This window comes from Myxine glutinosa, chromosome 14 (assembly GCF_964187855.1).
Source record: "Myxine glutinosa chromosome 14, kmMyxGlut1.1, whole genome shotgun sequence".
Classification (NCBI taxonomy): Eukaryota; Metazoa; Chordata; class Myxini; order Myxiniformes; family Myxinidae; genus Myxine; species Myxine glutinosa.
In genome coordinates, this window is record NC_136274.1 from 81,406,863 (window position 1) to 81,429,947 (window position 23,085).

The 23,085-nt window shown below is 42.7% G+C and overlaps 1 protein-coding gene and 1 long non-coding RNA gene across 11 annotated transcripts in view; one reads left to right on the forward strand and one right to left on the reverse strand.

The window, feature by feature from the left end:
- Positions 1-23,085, reverse strand: part of LOC137439963 (dystrophin) — a 1,283,433-nt gene that overhangs the window by 374,911 nt on the left and 885,437 nt on the right. The window lies entirely within an intron of this gene.
- LOC137439378 (uncharacterized) lies at positions 15,103-18,324 on the forward strand. Its single transcript, XR_010986911.2, has 2 exons — positions 15,103-15,208; positions 17,979-18,324. It is a non-coding gene; the product is annotated as an uncharacterized LOC137439378 (long non-coding RNA).

The window sequence follows — 23,085 nt, forward strand, 5'->3', positions numbered from 1 at the left end:
TGAGCCGATTGGAGCAGAAGAAGAGCAGCAGACATTTTCAGGGACGTTAGTCATAACCAAGTCCAGAAGAGAAGATGCTCCGTTGACTGAGATCCGGGTCGGGAAATTGACAGATTGTGTCAGTCCCAGTGAGTCGCAGAAGTCCTTTGCTGAAGAGCCATGGCTGGTGAGAGAGGTACCCACACCCAGCCAACTGGCATGGTGACAATTGAAATCACCACATATGAGGAAGAGAGAGTTGGGATGGGTAGATAGAAGTTGGTCCATATTATCAGACAGCGAGATGTAGATGGAGTCATCACTGTTTGGTGGACGGTACAACACACATATGAACAAAAGGTGGGAGCGAAGGGGAAGCCGTAGCCAAAGGTATTCCTGGGGGTGAGGTGGAGAGAGGGCAGTGGAGGGCGAGTGAGGAAGAGAGTTTTTTATAAAGATAGCAACCCCACCTCCAGGACGAGGCTCAGGTCTATCATACCGGAGGAGGGAGTAACCTGGGAGAGATACCAAGGCATCAGAGACATCATGAAGGAGGAAAGTTTCTGTTAAGCAGATCACATCTGGTTTGTCAGAAGCAACCTGTATGGAGAGATCAGTCAAGTTTGAGCGAAGGCCCCGGATGTTTGAGGTCCATACCGTTAATGAAGAGGAAGGGGGAGCATCGGGTACAGAACAGGGGGGGGGGAGGGGTAGGGTAAGATGTGGACGAGGAGGAAGAGGTAGGGAGAGCTGTTTAAGGTGTGTCCGAGATTTCAGAGATTTCAGAATAGCTTGGAGAAAGGGAAGAATGGGGTGGACAAAAGGTTTGATGGAGATTGGGTGAGGCACAGTGAGGTGTTATTTGAGGAGGGGGAAGAGCGAGGCAGAAGGTTGGGGGAGATGAAGGTGAAAGTTGGAAGGGGGAAGAAGCAGGGAGGATGCTTTGAGGAGGAGGGGTGAGAGGGGAGTCTAGGAGGGGAGGAGCGAGGGAGAGTCTCGGAGGGGAGGGGTGTGGGGGGAGATTTGAAAGGGATGGGTGATGGGGAGGATTTGGAGGGGAGGGGTGATGGGGAAGTTTTGGAGGGGAGGGGGGATGGGGACGTTTTGGAGGGAAGGGGGGATGGGGAAGATTTGGAGGGGAGGGGTGAGATTGGATTTTGAAAAGTGTACGATTCATGGGAAACGAACATTTTTTGCAAAATGAGTTTGAGACCTTCGAGTCAAAAATACGTTTGAGGACGCTGAAGGAGGGGTGGAGTTCTGGATAGTTTAGGGAATGTAGAAAAGAGGAACTGTAAGAGATGGTATTATATATATTTTTTGGAACGAATAGATTTGGTGAGCAAGATGAAAGCATCCTTTTGTCGGAGAAGAAGAAAAAGGTGTTATAATATATGAGAGAAAATAGTTGTTCAGGGGAGAGATTATACATTTCTAACCATGTGATCGAGTGATCGCGAACGAAGAACGAATGAACAAATAAGAACAACAAATAAACGAATAAGACCTGAGAAGGAAAAAAAAAATTGAGTTTTTTTTTTTTTTGAGTAGAGATATTAAACAAGGAGGTATGGGATGAACGACTGGGACGAAACAGAGAACGAAAATAATTGCAGCGCATTCGACGAACCGCTGAGAGAAAAACAAAACCACAAGGTCGGAGACCTAAGCCTACGAGTACTAGGCCTCAGAATACTCGATACGCATTAACCGACGATTGTGTATACATGTACGAAAAATTAGCACCGAAAATTTTCCTAAAGATACGCTATAGGTACACACACCGAAAGATAGATACAGTCTCGACAAAAACACAATTGTGAAAGATTACTTAGCTTCAAAAGCGTGAGCGCATGGAACAGCTTCGAAAAGACGTGACCTCGCCGTGATCTCGCGAGCTGTGATGATTCGACTTATAAATATAATTTATGACTTATAATTGTAATTTTTGTGATCAGAGCACAAAGTACATCTAAAATGACAGGTAGCTCAACATGGCTGCCACTTTACTGTCATTCACAGTCTCCATGACATTTACAATAGGTTGTACATGGCATTCTGGCCTTAACACATTTGCACTGGCCAAGACACCCTCTGTCCACATTGCAGCCACACTTGATAAGTTATTGGCAAGATTTGCAAGCTTCAGGCAGTGTTGTCCACAGAGGCTGCCACAAGTCAGACGATCCTCTTGTCCAACCCCAATCACATGGATTAGGTAACTCTGGGGCACGAAGTAGGGCTTGTCCCCAGATGTATGCAGTCTGAAATATTGCTCTTTTTGCATGCTGGAAGAGTGCTGCTGAGGTTGGTGGGATGAATTCAATTGACCTTCCCTTTTGAGTGAAGAGTTCTTTGCGGGAATCATCAACACTCTCACAGCAACTTGTTCTGTCATACATGAGAACAACAAACCGCTCAATTGTCGGAATATGTGCTCTCAACTCTTCTTCGGACGGTGGAACTCTACCGAAAGCAGCAAATGCACTCAGCACATCCGGGAATACCTTGCTCGTTGTCCATGCAGTTTTCTTTCCTTTGTTAAGGAAAAAGGATGTTTGGTCACAGCCAGTGAAAGCATGAAACATCAGTAGAGACAGATTTCTCTGGTCCTAAGGACTTGGCGATTGTGTGCACTGGTATCAGTCTACATTGCTTGCCGGTGCCGAATAATACCCACATCTCTTCGAGGTTCGTTTGGGTAAACAAAGCTGTACATATAACGACCACGTCTGTGTCAACAGTCCGTAGCATCGCTCGCTGGCATCCAGTAGCAGCAGCATCTGCTGCATGCAGTAGAAGTCTTGTATCAGCTTCCTCGTGGGTGCAAGGAGATAAGCGGCTGATATCCTCCACTGGGGAGTTCAGCAGAATCAGTTTGCCAAAGGTAGAGATGACCTTCCTTTCACAGTGGATTGTGACAGCTTGTTGAGCCAGGAACGCAAAGAGGCTCCTGCCTCACTGCCTCACCTCCTGCCTCACACCTGGCTCGGCTTCACGCTGTTGAATCCAAAGCTTTCAAAATCATTGGAATCTCCCGCGATGAAGCTATCTCTGAGGGCCTTTCACTCACTCACCGCAGGCAGGTAGGTGGTCTTTCTGTCTTCTACCGACTCCTCTCTGGCCTTGCTCCCCCAGCTCTCTCTGTGCTCTGTCCCCCAAATATTCCTACAGGTCGCACAAGATCTGCCAGCAACCCTCTGATGGTTAAACTGCCGAAATCTCGGCTCTCTGCTCACCTTCACTCTTTCATTCCTCTTTTCTCCCGCCTGTGGAACAAACTCCCACACTCCCTTCAATCCCTCTCCTCCCTCCAGGTCTTTAAAACAGCTGTTCACCACCATCTCTTATCTTCCCCCATCCATAACCTTGATCTTTTCTACCCCCACTAATTCACCCCATATCCACCTTGTTTGAAATTCCAACTTCTTTCCTGGAAATCCTGGCAGTGTCCATATGTTTATACCTCTCCCACCCCCCCCCCCCTTCACATGCCTCCCCCCCAAAGCCCTCTCCCTCCCACAGATCTCTCGATGTCTCCATGTCTCTCGGTCCCTGCTCTCAAATGTTGTGTTTGTGTCCTTCCCCCTCTCTCCCCATCTTGTCTACCGCTCCCGATGTTATTTGTTTTATGTGTCTGTTTGTCTTTCTGTGTGATTAATGTTCGCTCTTTCACGAGCCTCGATCTTGTATTTAAAAAAAAAAACAAAAAAAAAAAGTTCCATTTTGTTCTCATCGATTCTAAGGAATGCTTGCCAGTTACCTGGTATCTTGGTGCTTGGCTGCACATGTCTCCTTGTACCTTTTCCCCTCTTTTGCCTTGCTGTTGCCTTAAGACTATTTGGAATGTATTCATCCCAAACAATATCTACTCTGCTGGCTTTCCTAAGCTGAGACTGAACATAGGGATACGAGTTCTGCATACTCACTGAATGTTTTCGATAAACCAGGCTTCAGTATATTAATGACAGCAGCACCATCAAGGAGAATAACATCTACTTGGGGGGTATCTTCAGGGGGCGTAGGATATGTGTCTTGGAGACATTCAAGAAGGTCTGCCTTTGTTCCTGAACGAAGATCTCCGAATTTTGATAGTGACGGAGGATAACTGATTCTCATGTCGAAAGAATTCCTCTATATTTCCATCGCAAACTTGGCAGGACACATACAACCTGGAAAAAAGTGCACAAGTCTTCTTCAGTGATGCAATCTGCTCCTTCCCATTAGACGTTGCTGCAGGTTGGGGGCAACTGAACAGTGGTACATTGTCGCGTTTCAGTGGGCTAAACAGTGACTCTGTTCTGTTGCCAAGGCGTGCTTCTACAATCTTCACATCAGGGACTTCACATCTTTGGCAAATGTGGCCTGCACAGACTTTACTTGTTCATGGTGTTTGACATCAGGTCCCTTGATTTGCTTCTGCTTAATGCTTTCTGCAGACTCTTCAAATTCTCCTATGACTCGAGCCATTTCTGGGCCTGCTACCATCCACCGCATTAACTGCAATGAGTTTTCTGTTAGTCCTATAGCTCCACCGTCGCCTTTAACAACAGAATTGTTCTGTTCATGAGCGTGATCAAGTGCTATCGATGAAAACGAACAATGGGTCTTCTTCATGACGAATTTACCACGCTCAAATTGTTCAGCAACTTCGGGATGAACATTCTTGAGGCTCTTCATGTCACGTAGGTGAACCGACAACCAGCGGCTATAGTGCGGATGATCAAGAGCGAAAAACCAAGGCATAAGTTGATCAAGGGCTTCAATGTAGAGCTGAAAGTTGGCCTCTCGAAGTGACCTCACAAAGCTAAAGATGATGAGCTGAAATTTCAAAGTAATAGACCAGTATTGGAATTGCGGGCTTTCCTGTATGCGTCTGTTGCGCCATGTGTCAAATGATTCTGATGTTTCAGTTGTTGCCAAACTCTCTGTGTATCTATCATATGATCTCTTCATGAGGATATACAAACTAGCAGCTGTGACCTGATGAGCATGTCTCGTTCTCGTCAAGTGTGACGCCTTTAGGAAGTAGTCTGCTGTGCCTGGTGACGTTATGTCAGCCTCTACTAATGCACTTGTCCATCCACTTTCCTCTAACCAGTCACCGATGGTTTTGAAAGCACACATCTCAATGTGCAGGCCTCCAAACATAATCACCATCTTGTCTTCTCCGTATGTGTCTGGCCAATTCCATTGAATCTCTTTGGCTAGTGCAAATAGTGGCTGGTCAAATGCAATTACAGGAGTCTGGCCTGGATTGAGGAAGTCCACATTCTGCTTGATAATATTCATGGCGTGAAGTATCATTGCAGGAGAGGTTGCCTTTTCAGCAAAGAGGGGTAGAAGTGAGCTAATATCTGTTGGGTCGTCAGGGTCATGTTCTGTATTGCTGGCATGAAATGCTGGCCAGGAGATGTCCATATCTTGTGGAGTGTTATTATCCGACTCAACTACTTCTTTCACATGGCTCAACCACCCTTTCTAGACATTTTGTGTGTTTTCAATCACAGCAAAAAATAGCTTTAATATACCGATTTCCATGTTTATATTACTGTTTTCAGGCACAATGGCACATCACAAAGGCACAATGGTTTTCAGGCACATCAGAATCATCAGAAGTTTGAAAAAAATTATTTGGCCCCTAATCAGAAATGATTCAGTATACTGTGTAGTATATCTGAGCCAAATTTCACACTTTTTTCTCATTTTGAACAATCGTTTCACCCATCTGCAGTACTATTCTGGGAAAAGGCAAATCAGTGAAAACTCCATCACTGGAATTCAATGTGACAACAGGTTTGCCTTATTAGAGGAAAAGGAGACCTCCACTAGTAAAAACATTATCAAGGAAAAAGTGGATTCTAATTTTCCAATCCCAGTGAGTGTTCTTTTCACTCCAAAATTCAAAATCAAATTCAAAAAACTGTTCAAAAACTCCAAAATCCTTTTACCTTCTCCATTTATCACCCCATATCCGTAACCCCCATGAACTCCCTCAAAACCGTCCATACTCCTTCCCACATGTCCATTTAGGTCTCCTCCTACCACAACAACTTCCTCATCTTTCACGTTTTCCATCAGCTTCTCTATCGCACACCAGAACTTGTCCTTCTCTTCATCGCTTCGACCAACCTGCGGAGCATATCCCGAGATGACGTTCACCAAGAGAATCATTTTCACCATCAACAACCTATCACTCACTCGAGTCACAATCACCACACTGTCTACAAACTCCTCAGAAAACAGGACACCAACACCATGCACGCCTTCCGGGCACCCTTGCCACACAAACTTGTATTTCTGTCCCTGCCTACCCTTCACCATTTTCACACCACTTCCCTTCCATCTCGTCTCCTGCACACAACATATGTCCACTCTTCTTCTGACCAATACATCCACCACTTCTCCTGATCTCCCTGTTATTGTCCCTACATTCCATGTCCCAAACCTCAGAAACCGATCTCCACGTCGGGCATCAGACGTTTCGTCGTCATAAATGGAGTGATTTCCACCCTTGCTTCGATCGGGTTCCCCACCTTGATTTTTGACGAGAGGGGGTGAGGACCCCCACGATGTACTTTGGGCTGTACCCTGCCCATATGTAATTGGTGAACCTGGTGGTGAACAGCTGTCTTGAAAACCTGGAGGAAAGCACGACATTGAAGAGGATGTTGAATTTGGTTCCACAGGTAGAAAAAAAGAGGAACAAATGAGTGTCAGTAAGCAGTGTTTATGGATTTTAGTATTTTCACCAGAAGGTGGTTGAAGGTGGAACGTGTGAGCCCTGCAGACAACTGGGGGAAGGGGGGACTACAAAGCACGGAAAGAGAAGAAGAAGACCAGAAAGGAGGCTGTAGAAGACAGAGACCACCGACCTGTCTGCGATGGCGAAGTGATAAGTCCAAATACTCAGCTTCATTGCGGGAGATTCCAATAATGTTGAAGGCCTTGCTTTCCACAGCATCAAGCAGAGCAAAATGTGAGGCAGTGGAGCCCACCCAGAGGGGAGAGCAGTACTCCATCAAGCTGTGGATGAAGACCTGTGGGCGAACAGAAGTTCAGGTGTGCCAAGGAAGGATTTTGTACAACGGAGGATGCCCAGCCGGCGGCTGTCTTTGGATGCGAACTTGAAATGTGGTTTGCCCAATAAAGATCATGTAATGGCTGATAGGGAGACACAGGAGTTTGAATGACTGAACTTCCTCAAGAGGATTGTATAGAAAGTAGATTGGAGGGTTTGCTAGACGATCCTTTCAGAGATAAAATGGATAGTGAGATTTGTCCGGATTGAAAGCCATATTCCTCGTGTTTGACCATCTTGTGATTTTGTTAAAGTCTGAAGAGGGAACAGACCGCAGCCTTCCTGTCTAAATGATGAGGGACGGGTCAAAGCAGAGGATGGTGTCATCAGCAAATAGATAATGGGGGAGTCATAAGCATGTACTCCATTACATTATAATGCATAGTTTCACAAAATAATGGAACATTATGTACTATGCAAATACTCATCTTCATAACTGTATGTCGGTCAAGCGGCAATCATCCCTGGCGTCCATGGTAAAATGGCTTGAGATGTGCATGATTGATTTGCACAAGGATTACGTTATGAAAAACGAAGACCTAATAAAGTATATTACGTCATGCACACTTGGGCTTCTGTCGAACTGCTTATTAAAATGGGAAATAGCAATTAGCAATCAACCTTCAACAATAAGTTGTGTGCAGGCCAGCGGCCCATAGTTGCCAAGCATGCCAGTAAAGTTGAAATGACCAAAGAACGACATGCAGACAGCAATACAACTTATTAATGTTTGTACGTTGTAAGCAAGGAATTATCTGAGGAAAAAGGAACCTTTTTCCTTTAGGGAATAAAACAAATTTGAATATTGGAACATTTGGAAATAATGGAAAATGTAGCCTTATACATAGTCTCAAAAACGGAGTCAAGGACAACAAATTGTCGGTTTGAGAGCCAAATCATTCGGACCTGCATGTGAATACATTTACACACCACGAACTGAAGGCAGAAACCCCATTAAACAATGAAGAAGACGAGGTTGTACGATATTAACCAGTCTGAGTGACTCGTAACGCTGAGAACAAGTCGAGTCCAGGAGGCCTTGGTGAAAGCGACGGATCTTCGGTGAAAGCGATGGGTCTTCCCAACATCAGGATAGAGAGGTGCAGTGAGACGCTACATCGTCATCAATCATGCTAGCTTAGAAGGAGATACAATATCGACCTGTGCACATGGAACGTCACTCGCCAGTCCACTAACACCGCCAGATGGCAAGGCAGAGATGAGATATAAAAGGTAGGTCTGGCAAAGTTTATTTCCATCTGTCACTTTGAGGATTCATATATTGTACCAGAAAAAAGGCAAATGGAACATTATTCCCATTTTTCATTGGTGATTTTGGTCCAAAAAAAAAAAACCCCCCGAAAAAGAGAACTGCGAAGCCAACCGAGGGATTCAGAAGAATTCGAATTGTTCATTTTCCATGTTTATTTACTTTTGCTCCAGAAGGTTTTCCCCTCTTCTTTTAAACATAGCTCATCCACTTTTTGAGCACTTTTACAGCACCCTGCTGGACAGTTGCTGCATTTGGCCGAATGTTAAATCACATCTTCTTGGCACATCAAAAGAGAGAGGACCAGGGGAATCTTTCATCCAAGCACAAATTTGGAAATGACTCGATAACATGAACAACTCGAACAATGCGACTACGTCGCCAATATGCCCCCCGCATAGTCCCACAATGGGTAGATGCCATCACTCTACATATGTATGGGTAGTGGATCACGTTTGTGAAGTTTGGTATTGATCGGATAAGGTTCGTTTTTCTATCCAAGATGGCTGCCAAACCACGTGACCTATGACATCATCATTTTCAAAACTATATGCAACAGTGATGTAAGATGATATTTGTAAAATTTCTCATCGATGGGGTGAGCGGTTTCAGAGATATAATTATTTAATATTTTCCTTCAATCCAAAATATCTGCCAAAACATGTGACATATGATGTCATAAATTTAATATTTCAACACAAATGGGTCACAGATCATGTGCATGAAATTTCAGATTTTTAGGATAAGGAATTCGATTAAAACATTTTTGGCTGGTATACCACTTCACCTAGATGTCATCATTATCATGCTTTTGTTCCCCATTGAGAGTCCTTGACAATGTGCCAAGTTTAAAAATTTTCATTTCAGCAGTTTCCAAGAAATACTTTTTTTAATTATTTGCTTTTAATCCAAGATGGCTGCCATACACATCACATATGACGTCACAATTATCATAAAAACATTATGCATTGGTGTCACTCCTACCTCGAATGCTTTGTCTCAATCGGACATGTGGCTGCTGAGAAAAACGAGGTTTAGCCCGTACGGATGGACGGACGGACGGACGGAAAACCCGAAAACATAATGTCGACTTTGTCGGCGGAGGCATAAAAATCTACAGGCTATACATCTGTTGAATACTTGACGAGTCAACAAGGTCTTCATTTCTACAAGTAATGTTGAGCATTGCTTTATCATAGATGAGGAATAGATCAGGGGAACACATCATCTTTCACGGGATGTAAAGCCTGCCGTCCAGTATGTAATCAGGTGGATGTAAAACATTCCATGATATATTGTGCAACAGTCGAACTTGAAGAAAGTACTGATGTCCGATACACCATGTCGATAGAGGAAGTGCATTAGATGCAACAATTAACTGTAAGGGCACTCGGTAGAGAGCGCATACCTCCGCCAGGCTGAACAGTTTACGTTTTGTATCCCACTGATAGGCTGCATCTGCATCTGCACCGATAGGCCGGTCAAAATCTAATCGGCTTGTTCGTGTTAGCGACCGAACCATCCACCAAGTTTTGCTATAACCCGTCCACAACGTTTTGAAATATCTTGCAAGATATCGTTTTTGGACCTATCTCTCAATTGTGACGAAGCACTTAAAAAAAATAAAAAAATTCTCTGATCTGGATCTGGATCCGGATCTTCACCAAAATCGAATCGGCTTGTTCGTGTTAGCGACCCAACCATCCACCAAGTTTTGCTATAACCCGTCCACAACGTTTTGAAATATCTTGCAAGATATCGTTTTTGGACCTATCTCTCAATTGTGACGAAGCACTTAAAAAAAATAAAAAAATTCTCTGATCTGGATCTGGATCCGGATCTTCACCAAAATCGAATCAATACGTCCTTGTCACACACCCAACTTGTCCACCAAGTTTTGTCCCAATACATCCATAACATTTTGAGACACCCTTCTCATAGATAGACAAACTAACAGAGACAGGGGTGAAAAAAATAACCGCCATCCACCTTCGGTGGCGGAGGTAACGAAGTGCACGTTGAGATGTAGAAGATATCATGATACATCAATGTCACAATTTATTCAACTAAAAGGTATGTTGATATCCATCAATGGCGAGGGCATCCCAGAGTCTGTGGGTTCAAATTTGGTTGAACGCAGCAGTATTAGACATTCGGATCTTAAGCATCTGGAAACTGAGTTAGTCAAATGGGAATTACAAAGTTGCTATGGGATTGTTAATCAAAACCCCCAATAGCTCACAAATGACATTTAGGGAGGGGAAATCTACCTGCTTTTCCTGGTCTGGTCGACTGGTGACAACAGTTCAGGTTTTGTGGTCAACTCTTTAGTGAGTGAGTGAGCTAATGCAATGCGATAATGACAAAAAAAGTATATAAGGGCAATATTATGAAAGTAAAGGGGTCATCCCTGACTCACAGCTACTGTAAGTAAGTGAGCAGTTATAAATGCCCTTTTAAAAGGTTAGTGATAAGATAACATAGTTGTTGCCGGTCATCGCAACATCTCAAAAGACCAGCACTCTCCCAGTCATTCATTCTGCCAAAGACATCTGGATCGGTTCCCAGCATCTGGATGGATCGGTTTAGAACAATAGGCAATAGGTGACAATGGCTTCGGATCCTCCCTCCCTTTAATCCATGACATCCTTCACCACCCACCCCACAACTCCAAACCTCTCCCCCCGACCTCCGCATCCATCTCCTCGCCAGCCGTTACCTACAAATGGTGCATAAGACAGTGGCCAGCACCAAGCAAATGGGTGGTCCATTAGAGCCAAAGGGAAGGACAAGGGGACAGTTAACGTGACGATTTAGTGTAGGAAAGTGACCCTGTCCCTCGCATGTCAGTAAACATGTCAGTGCTTAGTACAGAGATGTAGGCCAATGCTGAGACTGAAGCAATAGCGAAATGTCTGATGTCACTCTGAACTAGTGTCGCATGTATCATATCATTGAAACTCCTGCACAAAGTGCCTACCTTTCAGCACTACAACTCGAAACGCTTCGGATTTCCGCAATAACCAAAAACACGGCTATTTGAGATACAAACCAGTCGTCCAAAACAGGCAGCCTTACATCAAGCATTAAAATTACATTTCCATCTGTGAGTCTAAGACTACGTATACATATTACGTGCGCAAAGGTGGTTCCATATTTTAATCCAAACCCTTCCATTCCTCCCCCTCTACTTCTACTTCCCTAGTCCAGTGAATTTAGTGTTTCACGGCCAATTTTGGGCAAGACAGCAGTAACCCATACAAATTACTGAGAAATTCAATCAAATGAATTCCCAGGCTTGCTATACCAAGAGAAGTGGCTGAAGGAGATAGCACTTTATACAATACAACGGGGACGATTACGAGAGGATCAGATAGAGATGTTTGAGACAATGAAGGGATTGAAGGGTACACGCAAAATCAATGCAAAGTTTTTCAGAAGAATGGACAGTGACAGTGGCCACAGCCTAAGTCCAGAGAAGAGGAGAGTTACGACAGGAGCAAGGCAGGGATATTCAATGCATGGATTCCATGGAATGGTCTCGCTGAAAAGGTAGTGGCAGCAGAAACAGTAGGAAAGTTTAAATTTGAGTTAGATGGGAGGGTAGATGCATTGGGGATAGAGGAGTACATGGAAATTGGCTGGCAGAACTCTTAGGTAGCTTAGGTACCGATGGATGGGTGATTGTGGGTGAGGGGGGGGGGGGGGGTTAGAAGAGGAGACAATGAGGGTCAGATCTCAAAATCTCAGTTTAAGAAATTCTCAGTTTTTTTTACTTTAACAAAAATTCCTCAAGAACCTTTTTGAAAAGCACAATAGACCACAGATTGAGTCTTACTCCATCCCCAATACATGAAAGGTGAAACGACCAAACTCAGAGATCATTAGCTTGTTAAAGCAAAGTGACCAATCCTTAAATCTGATGCAATGATAGAGAATATCCAAACCAGAAATAAAATTATTTGAGATCGCCAAAAACAACAACAACTGGAAGGGCACTTGGTAAGGAGCATACCTCCGCCAGGCTGAACAGTTTAGGTTTTGTATGCCATTGAGAGGTCAGATGTGAATCTGGACATGAACCAAAATCTAATCGGCTTGTTCTTGTCACCGATCCAACTCATCCACCCTCTTTTGTCATAAGTCATCCACAACTTTTTTGAAATACCGTGCAATATATCGTTTTTATACCTATTACTCAATGATGAAGAATCACTTAAATTTTTTTTTTACAAATTCTCTGATCCGGATCTGGATTCAAATATTCACTAAAAATCGAATCAATTCTTCCTTGTCACACAACCAACCTCTCCAGCAAGTTTAGTCCGAATCCATTCATAACTTTTTGAGATAGTCTGCTATATATCGTTTTTTGCCTAATATCTCAATGGTGAAGAATCACTTTTAAAAATCTCAGACCCAGATCCGGATCCTGATCTCCACCAAAAACTAATCATTTCATCCTTATCACACACCCAACCTCTCCACCAAGTTTTGTCGGAATCCGTGCATAACTTTTTAAGATATCGTGTGATATATATTGTTTTTTTGCCCTATGTCTCAATGGTGAAGAATCACTTAAAAAAATTGTCACATCCAGATCCGGATCCAGATCTTCACCAAAATCTAATCAATTAGTCCTTGTCACATTCCCAACCTGTCCACGAAATTTCGTCCAAATCCGTCCACAACTTTTTGAGATATATTGTATTCACAGACAGACAGACAAACAAACAAGAAGACATCATGCAGAGCACGATACATGCAAAATCCACCCCCCTTCACCAAAAAAGGTTGCCATTGATCCATCAAATTGTCCATTTCATCAAGATTAAAATTGACTATCTTGATCAAAGCTTGGGTCAATAGGATGAAAAGTGACGATTTTTCAGATGAAAATTGATGATTTTAGAAGTTTGACCTAGAGGTGACAATGCTGTTAAATTTTCAAGTCAATAAGATGAAAATTGACGGGTTTGAGATGAAAATTGTTAATGCTGGAAGTTTGCCCTTAAGTTGACCTATGACATTTTGACCTTAGAAATAGTTGGTTTCCATATTTAGAGACTCAATGTGCAAATTCTGTTCAATTTTTAATTCAATTGGACGAAAATCGACGGGTTTTTCAGATGAAAATTGATGATTTTGGAAGTTCGACCTTGAGTTGACCTTTGACCTTTTGACCTCAAAAATAGTATGTTTCCCAATTTAGTGACTCAATATGTAAATGCTGTTCAATTTTCAAGTCAATCTGGTGAAAATTAACGGCTTTTCAGATGCAAATTGATGATTTTTGAAAATTTAACCTTGAGTTGACCTTTCACCTTTTGACCTCAAAGATAGTTTATTTCCCAATTTAGTGACTCAATAATTTAACCTTGAGTTGACCTTTCACCTTTTGACCTCAAAAATAGTTCATTTCCCAATTTAGTGACTCAATAATTTAACCTTAAGTTGACCTTTCACCTTTTGACCTCAAAAATAGTTCATTTCCCAATTTAGTGACTCAATATACAAATGCTATTCCATTTTTGAAGTCAATCGGATTAAAAATGGCGATTTTAGAAATTTGACCTCCAGATGACCTTTGACCTGAAAATCAATAGGCTTCTCAATTGGGACGACCTATACAACTTGGTGAAGTTTCGTGATGATCGGTTTAGAATTGTGACCTGTAGGCCGGTGACAGACAAACAGACAGACAGACAGAACCACAAACGCAAATGACCAATATACATGAAAAATCTTCGATTTTGCAAGTAACAAGAAATATGTCGTGCACAGCACGATACTTGTGAAATCCCTAAAATAAATTGTTGGCCTATGTTGACCTCAAATCAAAAATAGTTGATGGTTGAATTCAGTGACCTGGTATGCAAATCCTCTTCAAATGTCAAGTCAATGAGTTGAAAATTGAGGATTTTAGAAATTTGGCCTATGTTGACCTTTTGGCCTATGTTGACCTCAAAAAGGTTGGTGGTTGAATTCAGTGACTAGATATGCAAATCCTCGTTTCAATTTAATCGGATGAAAATTGAGGATTTTAGAAATTTGACAAAGTTGTTGACCTTTGGCGTATGTTGACCTATTGACATTTTGACCCCAAAAACAATACGCTGCTTGCTTATGACGAACGCTACCATTTGGTGAAGTTTCGTGAAGATCGGTTGAAAATTGTGACCCGTAGGTGACCGACGTACAGACAAACAGACAGACAAACCAACAGACAGACAGACAGACAGAATAACGCACAGCACCAACCAATAGAGTTGAAAAACCTTCGATTTTCGCAAAGTAACAAACAGACAGACAGGGGAGAAAACATAATGTCCATCCACCTTGGGGTCGCGGAGGCAACCAGCGTTTCAGAAGAGGATGGCACAAACAGTTAAACATGGAAAAGTAAAAGGAAAAGCAGAGTTTATGAAAGCATCGGGAGAGAAGAAGTAAGTACCCAACCTAAGGCTGTGTTTCTCCACTTGTTAATTATAATCCGACACAGGTGAAATGCTTCTCAATGAACGACAGAAGGACTGACGCACAACAATGGTAACGCACGGTATGAAATGAATAACATCACTTCGTTGATGCTTTTGTGCTTTGTTTTTTCGTCCGACGATTGAACGGATAGACGTGGCGACGCGGAAGCTATTTTTAATATCGCTACTTTGCTCGAAGCACGTGTACACGACGTGCTCGTGACCTTGTGCATGAACGGTATCTCAAATTTCATCTCGGGCAGTCGCTTGCACACAGCTGTGAAAATGCAATTATGTTCCGCGGTCGGAGCGGAGCCCGCTGGGAGAAAACGCGAGCGCCGCCATTTTGCCGGCTAACTCCAGGTGACATCCGATCCGGGCTTAGGCTGGAGAACAAAGGTACGGTATCCGTGCAAACGAAGGTGAGACGAGCAGGTGCGTGAGAATGTTCGTGTTTGTTTTTCTGTCTCGGGCAAGATGAGGATCTCGAGCGGTGGATTCCCAAATTGTAACGTGTGATCTTTGCGATTTACCATCGGTAATGACCAAGGCCATCTCGATGCTCCGAACAGGCCGCATCGTCACCCTCCGTTTCACCGACCATTGACGTCCAATCCAAGCTCGCATCTGGAGGGCCCGATAAGACCTGCGCCATGGAGAAATCACAAAGCAGGAATATTAACGAACTGTCCAGTGGACACGGTACAAAAAGCGCATTTTAACTCTTCTGGTTCGAAGCCCATTGCGACGTTGTCTCTTGTTGCTGTCACACAAATGGCCGACGCTGCGATGTTGTCGGGATGACCGGATGCGGACCCTGATGACTTTTGGCGTTCACGTTCTCTCTTCTGCCCTTTACGATGATGTCTCCGACATCCTAGGGGCTCGGGTTACACCGTGTTCGGGATTTTGTAACGTCGAGGGTGCGACGTGAGTCGAATGCCAAACTCGTCAGACGAGGCCATGATGCAAAGCGTTCATGAATGCGTGTTAGGCAGGACAGGTTGCTGAGTGATGCATCGCTTATGTGCTTTGGTATCGCTGCTTATTGGCACAACACTCTAACATTACCGATGGTCAGATTTAATGATCATAATTGAAAACGCAACTATTTTTAAGGAATTAAAAAAAAAATAATTGCATTTTAAACATTACTCAGAAACCTGGTGATGAATCCGCTCAATAACGAAATCATTGGAGAATGACTTTGAATGACTGAGAGAATGAATTCTGAATGTCTGAGAAAATGAATTCTGAATGATTGAGAGAATAAATTCTGAATGACTGAGAGAATGAATTCTGAATGACTGCGAGAATGAATTCTGAATGACATAGAGAATGAATTCTGAATGATTGAGAGAATGAATTCTGAATGGCTGAGAATTAATTCTGAATGACTGAGAATGAATTTTGAATGATTGAGAGAATGAATTCTGAATGTCAGAGAGAATGAATTCTGAATGACTGAGAATAAATTCTGAATGACAGAGAATGAATTCTGAATGATTGAGAGAATGAATTCTGAATGGCTGAGAATTAATTCTGAATGACTGAGAATGAATTTTGAATGATTGAGAGAATGAATTCTGAATGTGAGAGAATGAATTCTGAATGTCTGAGAGAATGAATTCTGAATGACTGAGAGAATGAATTCTGAATGTCTGAGAGAATGAATTCTGAATGTCAGAGAATGAATTCTGAATGTCTGAGAGAATGAATTCTGAATGTCTGAGAAAATGAATTCTGAATGAGAGAATGAATTATGAATGTCAGAGAATGAATTCTGAATGACAGAGAATGACTTCTGAATGATTGAGAGAATGAATTCTGAATGACTGAGAGAATGAATTCTGAATGATTGAGAGAAAGAATTCTGACAGAGAATGAATTCTGAATGTCTGACAGAATGAATTCTGAATGTCTGACAGAATGAATTCTGAATGACAGAAAATGAATTTGAATGAGTGAGAGAATGAATTCTGAATGACAGAGAATGAATTCTCAATGATTGAGAGAATGGATTCTGAATGACAGCGAATGAATTCTGAATGTCTGAGAGAATGAATTCTGAATGTCTGAGAGAATGAATTCTGAATGACAGAAAATGAATTTGAATGAGTGAGAGAATGAATTCTGAATGACAGAGAATGAATTCTCAATGATTGAGAGAATGGATTCTGAATGTCTGACAGAATAAATTCTGAATGTCTGAGAAAATGAATTCTGAATGATTGAGAGAATAAATTCTGAATGACTGAGAGAATGAATTCTGAATGATTGAGAGAATAAATTCTGAATGACTGAGAGAATGAATTCTGAATGACTGGGAGAATGAATTCTGAATGATTGAGAGAATGAATTCTGAATGTCTGAGAGAATGAATTCTGAATGTCTAAGAGAATGAATTCTGAATGACAGAGAATGAATTCTGAATGTCTGAGAGAATGAATTCTGAATGTCTGAGAGAATGAATTCTGAATGTCTGAGAGAATGAATTCTGAATGTCTGAGAGAATGAATTCTGAATGTCTGAGAAAATGAATTCTGAATGACAGAGAATGAATTATGAATGTCTGAGAGAATGAATTCTGAATGACAGAGAATGAATTCTGAATGTCTGAGAGAATGAATTCTGAATGTCTGAGAAAATGAATTCTGAATGTCTGAGAGAATGAATTCTGAATGATTAAGAGAATGAATTCTGAATGACAGCGAATGAATTCTGAATGTCTGAGAGAATGAATTCTGAATGTCTGACAGAATGAATTTTGAATGTCTGCAATGAAAACTCCATGACGAACAATACAACTTCAATAGTCAATTCAGCACTCGAGCGAAGTTGACGGCGCGACATCGCAAATCCCAACGTTTCCCACTTAAAGCAAACTTAAAATATGGCAAAAGGTTCCGCCAGGATTTACCCAATATCAAATTTGGAGTTAAAAATATTTCCCCCGTTTTGACGTCTGTGACCCCACTTCCCCATTCCCTAGGGCATGAACTGAGGGTCGAATCCAAAAAGTGGTTACATATTTCACGGGTCCCCCAGTGTTGACAAAGTTTCATGAACAAATGGTAAAAATGTGGCCATAATTGCATATTTTTTGGCAATTGACTATTTTTTGGTATTTGACTATTTTTTGATATTTGACCTTTTGACCCCACCACAGGGGGCGGGGCCAAAATGATACAGCTCTTGCACCTTCTTACCACGTGGTGACCATGCCTGCCAAGTTTGGTGAATTTCTGCACAACGGTTTCGGAGGAGATATCGTGACGGAAGGATGGACGGAGCCGATTACAATATTCCACCGTTTTTTTTTCAAAAAGTGTGGGGATAATTATAGTCGAGGAAGGATCATGTCCTGTGTTTAGCTCTGCCTCGTATCAAAGGTGTTTAAAATATGCATGCAGCCTTGGCAGGAAGTTTAAATCTCTTCTGACTATAAGCTTGTGCATGGGAAGTTTTGAGGTTTTGAGGAAAAGTCATTCATTAGAAAATCTCGTGAAAGTTCACTTCGAGTCCAATTTGTAATTCTTTTGGAATTAATTTCAAGTGAATTCATTAATTTTGAATGCAGCGTGCGGTTGCTGGTTGCATCATCACTTGGAGTGCGGCTGTGCCGCTGATGTAATGTCCTCTGCTGGTTAGGGCAGGAATGTGGATTTTGGTCAGGATGCCGGCGATAACTCGTCTGCTCTCTCACGAAGGACAAAGTGAGATATTTTAACATCCAGCAACGAATGCTGGAAGACGAGACACTCAGCTTAACGGTTGCAAGGCAAGGAAGACACCAAGATGACAGTTTATAGCTGGTTCGGGATCCAAACCCAGACTATAAGACAGCTCAGACAGGGTGACGTTCAAAGTGACGTTCATGGTGACGTTTACGGTGACATTCACGGTGACGTTCATGGTGACGTTCATGGTGACGTTCATGGTGACGTTCACGGTGACATTCACGGTGACATTCACGGTGACGTTCAGGGTGACGTTCAGGGTGACGTTCAAAGTGACGTTCATGGTGACGTTCATGGTGACGTTCATGGTGACGTTCATGGTGACGTTCAGGGTGACGCTCAGGGTGACCGTGACACGTCACTGACTCATCGAAAGACAGCGTGGGATCTCTAACATCCATCAACTAATTCTGGAATCCAGCTTAACATCCATCTGAGAGACCATGCCTACTTGGAGATGCAACATCCTGCCCGTGGAGCACCAATCCAAAAACTAGATAGAGTTGGAGCGGATATCAAACCCAAATAAACAACATAGGTTAGTGTTGTCTGCACTTTCCTACGGGACAAGATTAACCATTTGTGTCGATATTAAATTTCTTCTCAGCTAAATTGCTTCCTCCAAAATGCCACTATTGCACCGTAATTGCTTGTGACTACTTCAACATGAAGATCTTACAACAACGTGAAATTGAGTGTTCCATATAGATCCCCACACACGTCATTAAACTCGATGACAGAATATTGACGATGGTTCAGAAGTTTGTGAGGTCAGTACATTTGCTGTTCATTCCAAGCAGTTATATTCCAAAGACGTGAACCGACTTTACATCACATATCGTGAAACCATAATCCAAATGGAAGAGGTAGATTAAATACGCTAAGAAGCAAAATGTATATGAGGTACATGGGATTAAGGCAAATAGATTGGTCAGACTGTGGAAAATGAAATGGAAAGGACACTTGGGCGTGAGATTAGGAAGAAAAATCGGAAGTAATTGGGAGTTGAGGAAAGGGTCAACGAGGGAAAGGGGATTTGGTGGAGATCCAAGAATAGGAAGGGGAAGGAGGATGAGCGATGGACATGGAGAGGAGGAGGCGGCCTTGTTTGTGGGCGGTCAAATCAATTAAAAGCGATCTACATGAGCCATTATATGTTGTCATGGATATTAATTAAATGACTTAAAAATAGTGCAACAGAGTCGTGTGACAATGTTTTCATTCCAGAAGCGTATATAAATATTGTTGCGTGCAGGGGAATTTGGTGGGGGGGAATCAAAGCAAGAATGAAGAGTTCAGCTTTGTCCGTGTGCCCGAGTAGGGTCGAATAATGCTTGTAAAAGGGATCTGTCAGAGCTAAGTGATATGTAATATTGGCACAGCCAAAAGCAGTGATTGTTAGCAGAGCAAAATAGGATAACGTTATATTGCATGAAACCTCCTCTACAGGTGAGGTCACATGGAGGACTTGTGAACACCTAGGCATCAGAAAGGCACATGGAAAGCGTGTTGTGCTTTAAATAGAAGCATCACGGGCCATTTGGCCAAAGACAGCAGGCCACAGCGGTATAGTGAGTTGTGGAGCCCTGGTGAGGGGTGGGATGACTCGGAAGGCAGAGCCACACCCACTAGCAGGACCAGCCATGTGCCATAAGGTGGGTCCCAAGAGCATAAAAGACAGGTCTGCGCATGCGTGCACAGAGAGGACAGTTGGGCCTACAAAACTGTTTGAGATAGGACATCCCTCTATATCTCTGCTTCGTCGGCGAACATGGACGGTTCGAGAGACAACTAAAGCATCTCCTCATTGCCCTTTCCTCATCTCCATGCTCCCACCCAGAGCTGCACCAGTACTTTGCCTTACCTGCCTGCACGCCCACATCATTGTGATGCACCGAGACCAGATTGTGCCTGCGCTAGTCCATTCCTGCTCCTTTGTTTCTGCATTGAATACAGCATTTTGGCACGAGATTATTCCTGACTTTTAGGTGAGTTCAGAACTTACCTGAGAGTCAAAAATAATGAAGTAAATAGTGCATCGTATCCTCAGTGAGGAGCTGGGCAAATGAATGGCGATGATAAAGCGGATGTCAAAAGTGCCCAATGATAACTTATTTGGTGCTTTCATCTGAGCACTAAGCTTGTGATGCAGCGTTTCAAGGTTCAAATCAGAGAACTGTAGCAAATGATTCATTGTATCCTTATGTCCTTGTGTGGCAGCGAATGTCACCTTACATTATGTTGATCATTGAGGTGTTCTCGGTGGTGTTCCTCTCTGGACCAGATGTGTGCACAACCGTGGTGAAAAATCCCACAACGATGAGGGCAATACAGCAAGACTTTATCTATTCCAGCACCGATACACGACTTTATCTATTGCAGCACCGATCCACTACTTTATCTATTGCAGCACCGATCCACTACTTTATCTATTCCAGCACCGACCCACGACTTTATCTATTGCAGCACCGATCCACTCCTTTATCTATTCCAGCACCGATCCACTACTTTATCTATTGCAGCACCGATCCACTCCTTTATCTATTCCAGCACAGATCCACTACTTTATCTATTCCAGCACCGATCCACTACTTTATCTATTCCAGCACCGATCCACTACTTTATCTATTCCAGCACCGATCCACTACTTTATCTATTCCAGCACCGATCCGCCACTTTATCTATTGTAGCACCGATCCACTACTTTATCTATTGCAGCACCGATCCACTACTTTATCTATTGCAGCACCGATCCACTACTTTATCTATTGCAGCACCGATCCACTACTTTATCTATTGCAGCACAGATCCACTACTTTATCTATTCCAGCACCGATCCGCCACTTTATCTATTGCAGCACAGATCCACTACTTTATCTATTCCAGCACCGATCTGCCACTTTATCTATTGTAGCACCGATCCACTACTTTATCTATTGCAGCACCGATCCACTACTTTATCTATTGCAGCACCGATCCACTACTTTATCTATTGCAGCACCGATCCACTACTTTATCTATTGCAGCACAGATCCACTACTTTATCTATTCCAGCACCGATCCGCCACTTTATCTATTGCAGCACAGATCCACTACTTTATCTATTCCAGCACCGATCTGCCACTTTATCTATTGTAGCACCGATCCACTACTTTATCTATTGCAGCACAGATCCACTACTTTATCTATTGCAGCACAGATCCACTACTTTATCTATTCCAGCACCGATCCACTCCTTTATCTATTCCAGCACAGATCCACTACTTTATCTATTGCAGCACAGATCCACTACTTTATCTATTGCAGCACAGCTCCACTACTTTATCTATTGTAGCACCAATCCACTACTTTATCTATTCCAGCACCGATCCACTACTTTATCTATTGCAGCACCGATCCATTACTTTATCTATTGCAGCACCGATCCACTACTTTATCTATTGCAGCACAGATCCACCACTTTATCTATTCCAGCACCGATACACTACTTTATCTATTCTAGCACCGATCCACTATGTTATCTATTGCAGCACCGATCCACTACTTTATCTATTGCAGCACCGATCCACTACTTTATCTATTGCAGCACAGATCCACTACTTTATCTTTTGCAGCACAGCTCCACTACTTTATCTATTGCAGCACAGATCCACTACATTATCTATTCCACTACATTATCTATTCCAGCACCGATCCACCACTTTATCTATTGCAGCACAGATCCACCACTTTATCTATTGCAGCACAGATCCACTACTTTATCTTTTGCAGCACAGCTCCACTACTTTATCTATTGCAGCACAGATCCACTACATTATCTATTCCAGCACCGATCCACCACTTTATCTATTGCAGCACAGATCCACCACTTTATCTATTGCAGCACAGATCCACTACTTTATCTATTCCAGCACCGATGCACCACTTTATCTATTGCAGCACAGATCCACTACTTTATCTATTCCAGCACAGATCCACTACTTTATCTATTGCAGCACAGCTCCACTACTTTATCTATTCCAGCACCGATCCACTACTTTATCTATTGCAGCACAGATCCACTACTTGATCTATTCCAGCACAAATCCACTACTTTATCTATTCCAGCACCGATCCACTCCTTTATCTATTGCAGCACCGATCCACTACTTTATCTATTGCAGCACAGCTCCACTACTTTATCTATTCCAGCACAGATCCACTACTTTATCTATTGCAGCACCGATCCACCACTTTATATATTGCAGCACAGATCCACTACTTCATCTATTCCGGGACCGATCCACTACTTTATCTATTCCGGGACCGATCCACTACTTTATCTATTGCAGCACAGATCCACTACTTTGTCTATTGCAGCACAGATCTACTACTTTATCTATTGCAGCACAGATCCACTACTTTATCGATTGCAGCACCGATCCACTACTTTATCTATTCCGGGACCGATCCACTACTTTGTCTATTGCAGCACAGATCCACTACTTTATCTATTCCGGGACCGATCCACTACTTTATCTATTGCAGCACAGTTCC